This window comes from Camelina sativa, chromosome 15, assembly GCF_030686135.1.
Source record: "Camelina sativa cultivar CO46 ecotype springtype chromosome 15, ASM3068613v1".
NCBI lineage: Eukaryota > Viridiplantae > Streptophyta > Magnoliopsida > Brassicales > Brassicaceae > Camelina > Camelina sativa.
In genome coordinates, this window is record NC_141894.1 from 14,888,144 (window position 1) to 14,901,401 (window position 13,258).

General features: G+C 32.7%; 1 long non-coding RNA gene across 1 annotated transcript; it reads left to right on the plus strand.

Annotated features, from left to right (window-relative positions):
- The first annotated feature begins 9,547 nt into the window (after window positions 1–9,547).
- On the plus strand, window positions 9,548–10,480 carry LOC104746873 (uncharacterized). The gene is made up of 3 exons (XR_761011.3): window positions 9,548–9,881; window positions 9,987–10,081; window positions 10,209–10,480. It is a non-coding gene; the product is annotated as an uncharacterized LOC104746873 (long non-coding RNA).
- The last annotated feature ends 2,778 nt before the right edge of the window (window positions 10,481–13,258 follow it).

Sequence of the window (13,258 nt, forward strand, 5' to 3'; positions counted from 1 at the left end):
GCTTTATGATATAAGCCTTAGTGAAAATTGGAATATGCTTTATAATATAAGCCTTAGTGAAAAAAAATATATTGAAAATATCTTCTTGTACTTATATATTTTCCTTTTACTATCTAAAGTTAATAATAAAAGATTCTCTAAAAAATAGGAGTTAAATTTGAATTGGCAATATCAAAATTCTAACCAAACCAAAAAAAAAAAAAAAAAAGTAAAATCTTAGAATCTAAAATTAAAATCTCATCTATCATAGTTATTTCTTTTTACTGATTTATAGAATCCATAGAGGTGTCCACATGCTTAAAACTTTAGCAGTAAACCATTGATTTTGAGATTTCTCAAATACTCTTAATTACCAATGATAAAAATTTACAACAAATTACAAAAACAAATTTCTATGAAGTCTTGGAAAATAGTGAATACGTTTTTTTTTTTTTTTTTAAATTCACTAGTTAATTAATTGGTTGAAATAACTTTTACAGAAAAAGCCCAAATAAAACAGAGCACCAGGAATTTGTTTGGCTCAATATTAGAAACAAGCACTAGGAATATAAAGCAAACACTAGACAAAAGGAATTTGTTCATTCGAGATTAAATATTCTTATTCTCAATTCATAAAAACCGTCGGTTTTAAACCGAACACAAAAAGTCTTATCTATGTCATCACCTTCCATACTTATCAAGCACATGACTGCAACATACATATATATATATATATATATATTTAACTTATGTTTTACTTATATTTTTCTTATGTTTTGTTTATATTTTTCTTATGTTTTTCTTATTTTTTTGCTACTTTTCATTATTCAAATAACTATAACATTAGAATTGTAGTCACATTAAATTAGTTCAATAACTATAATATAAATGTACTGAATTAATAAAATATTACTTTCATTTTAACTGTCATTTTATGACTTAAGTTTGATTTCATAATCGTCATTTCAGATTTTTAATACATGTTTGAAAAAATTCATATTCTATCCTAAATGCTTTTATGTCTTGACCAATTAAAAAAGTAGGTAATATATTAAAAATGGTAAAATATAAAAAAACAAATTCTTAATTCGTGTGAGAAAACTTAAAAAACAAGTAATTTTAAACGGAGAAAAAATTATTTAATTTAAATTGAAAAATGAAATATAAAAAGAACAAGAAGTTTAGTTTTGATTTTGGCTCTAATTCACAATACAATAACAGCCTAAGTTTAGTTTTGTAATATGTCACATGATAGTAAAGTTAAACTTCTAACAACATTACTATGTCATCACATTCCATACTTATGTCATCACCTTCCATACTTATCAAGCACATGACTGCAACATACATATATATATATATACATCTTCCCTTAATTATTTAGTTGTACTCATAAGAGTTAATCAAATCTCATATATATACCAAAATTAAAAATACAACATAAGTCTGGATTCTACCCTAGTGTACTCAGATAAAATTTTGTCATCTATTTTTTTTTAATAGTATACAATAACATGTATTAAATTAAATAGTTAACCATTACATTTTTTTTGGTAAAACACTGGGAGATTAGCCTCCCAGCATGATTATTATTAAAAAGAAAAGAAAAACTACACCCTAACTCGGCGTAGACAAGAAACACCAGTTACATCATCGTTTAAGATCGAAGCAGCAACATTAGGAACTGAAGAAAAAGAGTGAAATCCTAAAAGTAAAGAAAACGCATAGGGCATGGCACAGACGTTGAGGAAACAAATTCGATCACGACATAGATTAATTGGTACCTCGACAGCCCCTTGAGTTAACCATTACATTTGATACACCGTTTAATAGATTAATTGATGCTCCACATTTAAGTGGAATCTTTGTGAGTTGTTGTAGGTAAAAGAGAAAGATATATTAGTTAGGAAGATGTCTTTTTTTAAGAGTGTTTGTAAGAGATAAAAATATGTTTTGCTCAATCAGATAACAAGAAAATTATGGATCTAATGTTAACGTTTATGTAGTTGATGTGAAGCTGCTTGAAAAAAGGCTAAGAGTAATATAAAAAAATTCTACATTAACAAGAAGTAATATTTATCATGAAAGCCAAAGACAAACATATTACGAATAAATAACTTGAGACGTGCATAGAGAATATTTGCAAACACAACATTGTACTAGCCTGACTGGTTTTGCCATCGTTTAACCTTGTCTTCAACGTGAACCTTGTTTTAAGGATTTTGTTTTTGTGGACATCTATACACTCTCAATTTCTGAAAGACTTGCCATTTGAATTTCCTGGAGATCACTTGTAGAATGACGTGTTTTTGCTTCTTCATCACTTGAACCATTGTGGGTCTCCTACTGGCTATTGAGCTCTATATTTAATATTTATACAGTTTTCTGCCAACTTTGCAACCGTTTTAATGCTCTTCATTGTTTCTTTGTTGTTTGTACCAATGCTTTCGTCTAGTTCCTCCCAGAACTTCCCATTTCTAATTAACTTCAGGCGTAACCACATCGCCAAATTTGATACCTCCTCTCTGAAAGTTTTATCAACAAATTTTTCTTTCCCTGATCACTCCAAATGCATAAACGTCCATTTAGTGTTTATTTTTCAAATTACTATGAACACACAGATTCAACGTGGATGTATTTACCTGCAACAAAAAGACTTCTTAGACTTTTTCTCCTTGAAATAAGTTACACAATAATCAAAAAAAAAATAGTGAAATTATTAGACCAGTTTGACACTTCTTACACTTTTTCTCCTTCAAATAAGTTACACAATAATAAAAAAAAAAATTGTGAAATTATTAGACCAGTTTGACACAAATTTAGAGGAAAATAACTAGAATAACTCTCAATCGGATTGGAAAACTAGATTAACCAAACATTTTTGTATAATGACCAAAAACCCTTGTTTTGATTTTTTTTATTCATCATAAAAAATTTAAAAAATAGAAAAAAGAAATAGGGCAAAAAAAACAAAATCAATCGAACATTTTTTTTTCCACATCCCACGACCTCTTCCTTTTCCGACATGGGCAAACAAAATCAATCCCACTTTTTTTTGTGAAGTCTGCATTTAACTCAGAATCAACTGTATTTAGGTCTAGCTCTGATGTTTACTATCTTCGAGAAGTTGTTGGAGTCAAAAATTACATGGCCAAGTGATAAAATTATTTTGAACACTAATGTTGATTCACAAAAGACTAATGGATCCAGGGTATTTTTTATTAACTGGGTTAATTGTTATAACTTTTTGAAAATCAGTAGTCATTGCTTTACTAATATTGTGAATACATAACTCTTTAGGCTGCAGGTGGAGATGAATTCGATGACAGATAGGTGATCTATGCTTGAAATTCGAATGAAGTTGTGAACTTGAAGACAAATGCGTGAAGATAACATTTTAATGGTTTTTAATTTAAAAGAGTATTTCCTTTTCTTTATATATTTTGTTTTTGATGTCAAAAAACAATATTTTATTGTTATATATATACACATAAATTATAATATAAATTGATAATAGACAACAAACAATTACAAATACAAAATAAAAAATAGATATGAAATATTGTTTCATAGAATAATCAATATATATAACAATCATCGAAATAAAATTAAAGTACAAATGTACCAGCTATCATTTAAATTTTAATTTCATGTAGTTTAGGGTATTGAAGTATAGGGTTCAGGATTCAATCTCTTCAAACTTATTTTCCGTATTAGTCAATTAACAAAATAAATTACAATAAGATTATTCTCAGATGTATAACATAATCCATATTGTATAAAGTTTGTTTCATTTCTAACAATTATGAATTTATGTCCTTTAAACAATGTAATTGACAGAAATTTAAAAAATATTCAAGAGTGATTGTAGTAAAAACAGAATGCAACTTGAAAACAAATATGTCATTATATAATACAATACCTCTCATTACAAAATTCTGTCATGATAACCGTCTCTTAAAATATAAAATAAATCCGTCACAACATAAAATAAATCTGTAAAGTCATTCTAGCAATTATTTTTCTCCGTAATAAATCTGTTATCACACGACAGATTTTTGTAAACAAAAAAAAAAATCTGTCATAATATAAAATAAATCTGCCATAAAATGCTACACCAATGTTATTACTGTAGGTCAAACTAGCAATTTTATTTTCCAATAAAAAATTTGCTATCACTCTGCAGATTTTATGTAAAATTATAAAAATCTGTTGTAACTAAAAAAAATCTTTTATCATTAGACGTCAATCTAGTAATTATTTTTTAATCAACAAATCTGCCATGTTATGACAGGTTTTCATCGTTTTAATAAAATCTACAACCACTACAAAAAAAAAAAATCAGCCCCAAATTATTAAAAAATTTGTCATGTATTAGGAAAGTCTGTTGTGTCGTCAATAATAAATCTGTCATGAAAAAAATCTGCTGAAAAAAGAAAAACTGTCGCAACCATTTTGAATAAGTCTGTCGGAGAAAATCTGTCATTGACAATAAAATCTGTTACAAACAAATAAATCTGTCACAACTTACGGCAGATTTTTCGATTTTTTTTGTCCCTATCGCTGGAAAAAATCCTTAAGGATATTTTGGTAATTTATTTTCTTTCCTAACAAAGCAATGAAGGGTATTTTTGGTATGAAAATAACTCAACTAACCTTTATATTTTAGGAGTTAGTTTAGTAATTAATCCCTTAATTTCGGTTAATCTAGTAACTTTTTCAAAAAAATATTGATTAAAAGTAAGCAAAAACTATGAAAAATATAAGAAAAAATTGAGTAAAACTTAAGTTCAATATATGACTAAATACAAAATTAAAGATCTAAAACTTGTGATATTACAAAAAAAAAAAGTTTACGTTCAGTAATTACTAACCACACAATGTAGTTGCCGGCAAGAACAACATCAGCTCCAAACAACTGAACAAGTCAAAGACCTCAATAATTTTCTCTAAACAGTTAAATTTTCTTAACTATTTTCACAATATCCGAAAAGATAGGCCAAAATATTGTGCCTCAAACCGGTAAGCACATCGATTTGGTTTTGAATTCATTTATCCCTCTCTCTCATCAATTGTTTTCGAGATTATTCTCTTGATAGCAATTATGTTTCCTTGGGGATGTTCTCCTTTATAAACAATGCTGGAACATCCATTTCCTAAGACGTTTTCATTACTGAAATCGTTAGTCAGTTAGTGGCTTTTTTTAAGAATCTCTATTTATGTATGACCACATTCACTTTCATCAATAATATCCTGGCGAATCAAAGGCTATCTCCTCTATTTCCATAGGTTTCCTACACTTGTACATCCAAATTAATAAACCAATAATGGTTAGGATGAAAATTGTAGCTCCAACTACAATCCCTACAATCATGAAAACTGAAACAGCTCCTCTCGACTTATGCTTGAGCGGAGAATTCCTTAGGTTGTACGGAACTCTCGAACTTTGGAACCGCTCCACTTAAGTTGTTGTTGGATACGTTGAGAATCCGTAGAAAGGGAAGTGCAGCCAAGGATGACTGAATTTCTCCTTCGAGGTTATTTCTTTGGAGATAAACCTCTTCTAAATTGGCTAGAAGTCCTACCGCAGGTGAGATTACGCCACCTAGAGCCAAGCCAGAGAGATTAAGGGATATGACTTGATGGTTATCGAAGTTGCATTTAACACCTTTCCTTCACTACAAGAAAAACTGTCTGAAGACGCAAATTGTTTTGCAGCTATGCTCCAAATCTTGTGGCTGTATTGCCTATAGCAATGGAAAGACACAATTTGTTTTTTGTAGCTATAGCGTTGTAACAAATTGAAATTTGAGGCTATCCATGGTTACATTGCCACGACATAGCCATAACAGAGTTTGTACCTAATAGCCACTAAATCGCCACGAAATCGCCACAAAACTGTTTGTGTCTATAATAGCCACAGTTTAACCACAAAAGAATTCTTAACCATTAGTCACGACGTGTTACAAATTGGCGATGGATAAATTTATGGCTATAGTATCCACAACTTAGCTACAACTAATTTGTAACAGTTTGTCACAAATAGCTACAATAAATATGTGGGTAAGTATCACAAATTGGCCACAACAAAACAGTGGCTAAGTCATAAAATATAAAAAAAAACTATTGGGAAATTAAATTAATTTGCTAATAATATTACATATTACATATTATGCCACTATTATACATATTAATACTGACTTTGCCATTAGTATTATACATATTACATCATCTTAACACCATAGAGTTTTATATCCAAAATACACAGATTTAAAGATACAAAAAACATAACAGACAAATTACATAGATTCAAGTCCATTCAAATGACATATTACTAGAGACCAAATTCAAATACCTCAACAGATAGCAAAGTCATGTTGGATAGATCGGAGAGGTGCGGTTGGCTGCTGCACTGGTTCTTGTGTTGGACCAGCAGCTGAGTCAGCATGTGTAGATGGACTTGCAGTTGATGAAGCTCCATCAGCACGTGGAGTCTGACTTGTAGGTTGGAGAGTAGTTACTGAGTCTTCTCCGTTAAGGCGTTAAAATCATATTCCAAGGCCCGCGCAATCACATCTATGTTTTCTTCATCTAAGTTTCGACGAAGAAAAGCAGAAACCGACTCATTAGGATCATCATTTTGATATTGAAATGATCCAAGACCATAGATATGCCCTTTGTTTGTTAATTACCATCTGAGAAAAAAAGTCAATCAAAACTTGGTTAGCAAAAGAGAAGCAGCAAATTAAAAATACAATATCGTAAACCATCTCAAAACAAAAACAAAAAATCTTATTATCTTTTTTATCCTTTTAAACAACAAAAAAATATATATAAATGCAACAATCCCCTTTATAATAAAACGGAAGTATACAATATTGTTTTGTAAACTATATAATTTTAATAAGTTGGTTACAAATATGTTATAGATTAATTGATAGATTAATTGGTTACAAATTAAATAGTGGGTGCAACTTTAATTTATTTCCGAAAATCTTAAAAAGAATATTCTAAAAAATCATTTGATATCGTCTAAATTACCATATTAATTTTTCTTTATTATATTATTTATTTATATTAAAATTTTTTGATATCTAACTTAACATATTAATTTATTAATTATCATTATACTTCACCTCTCATTTTTATATATGACTCTATTTTGTGAAACAACTAAATTATCATATTATTTAGAGAAATTACCTAGAATATTACATAAAAGTTGGTTTATTACTAAAACAACACGTTTAGATTTACGTTTACTCAAACAACACAGAAAAGTTTGATTATTACTTATAAACCAGGGTTGTTTGTTTTATTACGGTTTATGCCACTTACTTTTAAAACGAAGATCTTAAAAGGGGAAAATAGAGAATTCCAATAAAAGCAGGAATCGATCCCTTGAATCTTTGTGTTGTTTGTCTTACGAAAGTTGGGTTGAGATTGGCTATTTTTTTAAACTATTTGGATAGCGTGCAGCGTGGACAGAATCTGTGTGGAGGACGTTTGGCTGGTGGACCACGGACGGACGGCGAGTTGACGTCAAGGTGGTTTGAAGTTGGGGAGCAGGGAAATATAGCGATCTGCTCTGAGGTAAATTTCTATATCGTGGTTTAGTCTCTATTGCTTACTGTTTAGTTAGATTTTGAGTATTATATAGTAGGCGTTGTATTTTGTGGAAGGTTACTTCTGACGATATTCATGTTAGTTTTCAGTATGTTGTTGAACTCTATTTTTTGGAAGATATTTGTGAGACTTCATGTTGTTTCGTTGATAATCTAAACAACATATGTTTTGTGATATTGAATTAATAACAAAACTAAGCTTCTGTCGTAGATATGGGGTCAAGCAATGATGCAAAGAGGTATCCAAGTAGGCTGTATCGGGATGGTAAATTTCCACTGTCGATGAGAAGCATGCACCACGATTGTAGTTTGTCTAATCTAGCTGGTTTGAAAGGCTTCGTTGCTGATGAGGTGTACGACAAAATAAGAAAGAATTCGCAGCTGGGAGTGTTATTGGATCTAGCGGAATCCAACTACCTTTTTTGTGGGAAGACCATTCATTATCTATTGTCCAATCAATTGTCAATAGATATTCCATCAGAGGTATGGTTTTTGGTTGGAGGAAATCTGCTAAGGTTCTCTCTATATGAATATGAAGAAATTAGTGGTTTGAATTGTGAGAAGATTGATGTAACAGAGTGTGAAGTCGATCATACACCTTTATTGGCGGCTTTAAAGGTGAAAGCTTTTAATGGACCCAACTGGCAGGAGCTAGTTGACGGTTTGAGAAGCTGCCGTGGGTGGTCTGATGAAATGAAGACGCAGATTTTTCGGTTGTATCTTGTGCATGTTGGAGTGCTTGGTTTATCAAGGAACAGTAGGATACCTCTGGAATACGCAAAAAAGGGCGTTGAATGAAAAAGCATTTGAGAGTTTTCAATGGGGTAGGGTTGGATTCAAGAGTTTAGTTGATTCCATTAAAGTCCTTGGGTTACCTAACAATGCTTATACCCTCCATGGATGTGTCCATGTATTGCTGATATGGGCATTTGAGAGCGTGAAGGTGCTGGGGGCTAGCTACGGGAATGTAAGAGAAGGTGTAGATTTGCCTCTATTAAGGTGGACAGGAGGGAGGCCAAGGAAGGATATTGAAGCCTTCATATCCGGGAGCAAACTCCTTAATAATGGGGAGGTATACCTTCAATTTACGTATACATTATTTGTCTGTATTTTTTCTTTCAGATAGCATATTAAAAGTTATGGTATCTGAAATGCAGCTTCAGCTGAAGCATTTAGTACCTAAACCTTTGGAGTTCATATATCCAGATTGGCCAGGACAATATTCTGTGTATGGTGTAGGGGAAGGTTTGAAGAAGAAACTGGATAATCTGCTGTTAGACGTGATCAATGGCGACGTGGATGAAAGAGAATGGGATTGTGTAAAAAAAAGGAAGGGGGAACATACGAAGAAGAGGGAGAGGAGGCAACCTGTTGCAGGGGTAAGTGACGATGATTTCGTTGAAACAGCCCCAACCAGCATCAGTAATGTCCCCAAAAATGCGAAGGAGCAGAAAGAAAGTGTTGGGGACAAATGTTCAGCAGAGAAGGCGTCTGGAGATGTCTGGAGATAAGCAGTCAGGTGTGAAGGGTGAAGATGGTAGTGGAAGGTTATTTACTATGGTTGAAACACTAGGGGCGAAAATGGATAATATTGAGATATCGTTTTCTAGAGCAATAACGGAAGTTGTGTACAAACTTCAAGGTATGGAGAGTAGGATGGGTAACTTTGAGAGTGACGTTCAACTATTGAAGAAAGTTGTTATCAACTCAACGGATGAAGGAGCGCATACGCAAGGACCTCGTACAATAAGAAATAACGAACCAAAAATAGAGGAGGTATGATCTGCGTACCGTATTGATAAAATTGTTATTATATATCTAATGTTCAGTATAAAGTCTTTGTATTTATCTATTCGAGGAAACAATATTAATTTCAGTATTGCACTACAAGAAAAAAGAGTATCAATAGCATTATAAGATAGCGGTTTGTGGGTTTATGTTATAGTTGACTTATGCCTGATTTTTTCATAACGTTTTTAATTTAACAAACGCTATGATATATAACGTTGGTGAAAAACATTATTTTTTAATGGTCACCGTTTTTCTCTCTTATTTCTTTTATTTTTACTCTCTTAAACCTAGTTTACTTAAGTCTTTTTGTCTTCCTCTCACTTCCTCTCTTGCCGCACACAGACACTCCATCGACATCATCAATCTCACACACACTTCTTCCTCTCCTTCCTCTTCTTCCTCTTCTTCCTCTTCTTCTCCGTCGATTCATAGATCGGAGCTCTTTTGCTAGACTTGGCACTCTCTCTGATCCATATTCCCAGATCTGTAAGAATCTCGCTTACTTCAATGTTTTGATTTTTTACATCTTCTCAGATCTGTTATTTTAAAAAAAAAATTGAAGAAAAAATTACTCTAATCTTCTTGTCTCAGTTAAACCTATTTCTTGTGGGGAAGTTCTTCAGATTGATTGAGTCTTTTTCCCTTTCGATCTTCATTTGGATCTTCCTACGAATCTTAGGGTTTTGGTATCAGATCTTAGTTTTGTTTCGTTACTTTTATTTTTATTTTTCTTGTTGACTAGTTATTGAATTTGTGTTTTCTTATTCTCGTTTTGTCCTCTCTTTTTCTTTGTGCATATTTTGATTGTTTCAGATATGAAAACCCGAAGTAAGAAACGGGTGGAAGATGCCAACAACAAAACTTGATATATTTGAATGCAAAGGAGGAAAATATAGAAGTTTTTGAAGATGGAGAAAAAAATAGAAGGCGATAATGACTTGGTGGTTTTTTTTCCAAGTTCAAAGAATAAGTTTTGCAATTTTAAGTTTTTTTTTTCTTTTCTACATTTTGTAATATTAAGATAAAAATGGTTGTCTTTGTAAATTATTATAATTAATATTATTGATTTTACCTTGCTTTATAAACTAAATTACAAAATTTTAAAATTTACAATTCAAAATTCAAATTCAGATCTCAGATGTTTATAAAGTATAATTGCATTATATATAGTATTTAATTACAGATAAATAAACACTATTGTTTAAGCCAATACAATAGCATAACAGAAAACCGCTATCTAAAGTATTTGATCTATTATCACGGGCGCAGATATAGCGTTTGTTCAAACGCTATGGTATCGTTAGATAGCGTTATTCCGATGCTACCAAAACTCAATTTTCTTGTAGTGTTGTGAAGTTGTATAATTTTGTAATTATTTTGATATATGATTTTTTTCGTACACACAAATTTTGCAATTTGTATACTTTGTCTCTAGTTTAACAGCGTCATATTATATTTCAAATTTCTTGTATATAACGTCAAATATATGTCTTTTTTCAAGTCATGGCTATATCAGATAAAGCATTCAGACGAGGATGGTTATAAAGTTGCTAGTTGTGTTAGGAATCCGTTAGCCATTAAGGATAAGGTCATGTGGTCTGGGAGTATTAAAATCGAACCAGAGGACAACGCAGCCGCAAGTGTAGAGCGAATTCCAAAGCAGATGGTAGACAGTGTACAGCGTGGCAAAAGATTACAGAGTTGGCAGATAGAGGAAGGTGATAAAAGAGCAAAGTATAATGACAAAGTAGATGGAGCAGGTGCTCAACCCGTTCCTATTAATTTTATCCATCCGGTAAGTGGTGGTAACCCTATATGGTCGGATCGAAAGTGTGAATCTGTTGTGGATTTAACCGAGGGGACCAGTACTCCTGCATCATCTCATACACTGAAAGATAAGGAGAAAGCCAGGTATTTTGCACATCTGTTACAAAAGGTGTTTCCTCCCTCAAGAGAGCTTGATCTTCTATTAGTAGATCCAGTGGGCACTAACATAGGGTTAAGCCCTAATGACAAATCAATGCGAGTTGCATTAATTACCCAACGTAAAAGCCACACTGTAGTCCTATCTCCCGCAGTGTACGATCCTTTTATTGAGGCAAGTCCTGAGAAAATTGCAAAGCTGAAGTCCTTCCTAACTGATGATTTGTAAGTGTTCATTTAGAGTTGTATATAATTAGTGTTTATATTCGGATATCAACTACGATTTATAACTGATTTGTTAATTTTGGTATTCAGGGCTAAAGTACCTTGCACTGGAAATGCCGAATTTTATTTTCGCCTCCTGACCCCTAAACAATTGTGGCCAACTACAACATTCGGCTGGTTATAGGATGCGGTAATCTTCGTAACATTTGGCTGGTTATTGGATGCGGTAAGCTTCGTAGTTTTGTTCCATAACATCTGACGCAGTTAACTATGGTATACTAATGCCTGATAGATGTCACTCGTGTTGCAGCACATGGTTACATGTATGCATATGTTCCGTATTAGGGGGACACAAACGCCATCCCCATATTTAACATATCGCATTGCTTTCCTCGATCCGTTGTTTGTTAGTATGTGGGCATTCGAATTCCGTCAAATGGAAGCCTCTAAGAAATGGGTTTTTGGAGAAGGTTGTTTTGAGACGTACGTGGAAAGGCTGCCAAAATAAAGAATGACACACAAGGTGTGGGTTGACGATGTAGACACCCTGCTCTTCCCTTACAACCTCGTTAACAACCATTGGGTAGCCATCGAAGCTGACTTAGTCCAGCGAAGGCTAAGAGTTTACGATAGCATAAACAGCGGTAGAAGCGACGAGATTCTACAAAAGAAGTGTAAGCCGTTCGTAAAAATGATCCCACGCTTGATACAAGCATATCACTAGAGGTACAAAGATGAGAATATCGGGGCGGTGGCATTTAGTTACTACCGGGTGAAAACACTCCCACAGAACTATCAACAAGGTGACTGTGGTGTGTACACGTTGAAGTGCTTAGAGTGTATAGCTCATGGACTAAATTACACAGGCCTCTTGAAACAAGTATTTGTTATGTGGTGTGTGATGATGATGATGAATGTATAGTGAGATATGAATGGAATGATGAATGGGTGTTTCAATTCCCCTTATGCTGTTGCAGTATAAGAGGTATCAATCCTAAATGAGTGTTTGTGAACAATTAAGATATGCATAAGAATCTAAGTTAAGACAAATATGAAGATTGTTTGTCACTAACAATCCTAAGATGAAAATGTAAAGATGCAGAAAATAAACTACAAGAACTAAGAACTAAATGCAAATGAAATTGAATGATTGTAACAGTAGTGAAGCAAGAACAGAAATAGAAACTACTATTAATGAACTAATGCAAGACAATTAATGAACTGAAAACTAAATGAATGCAACTAGAATGAAACAGGAATGAAACAGGACAATCACAAATCATAAACCAAAGTTCTGGGGATGAACTCGAGCAAGCACTCGACCGAGTGTAGGTCGAGTGGGATGTCGAGTTGGTTAAATCCGGAAAACAGAGCAATGCTAGAAAAACAGAGCAACACAAGAATCAAATTAAACAACAAGCAAGCAACAGGATTAAGACTAAGATATCAATAAACAAAGAAGGCCTTGAGGAGGGATTCATGGGCTAGACTAATGAATGAGGCTATCACACTTTGGCCAACAAATCTCAAGCAAAGCTTTGAGCTAATCTCTAGACACATTAATCTAAGACAAGCTTCTTCCACTCTCATGGCAAGAATCAATCAAACCTATGCATCTCTAGACTTGTTCTCACAAAGTAAAGAATCTACACAAGCAGGCATTAAGCAATATGTCTCATACCAAGCAAAACCTCTAATCTCTTAGCAAGCAAGAT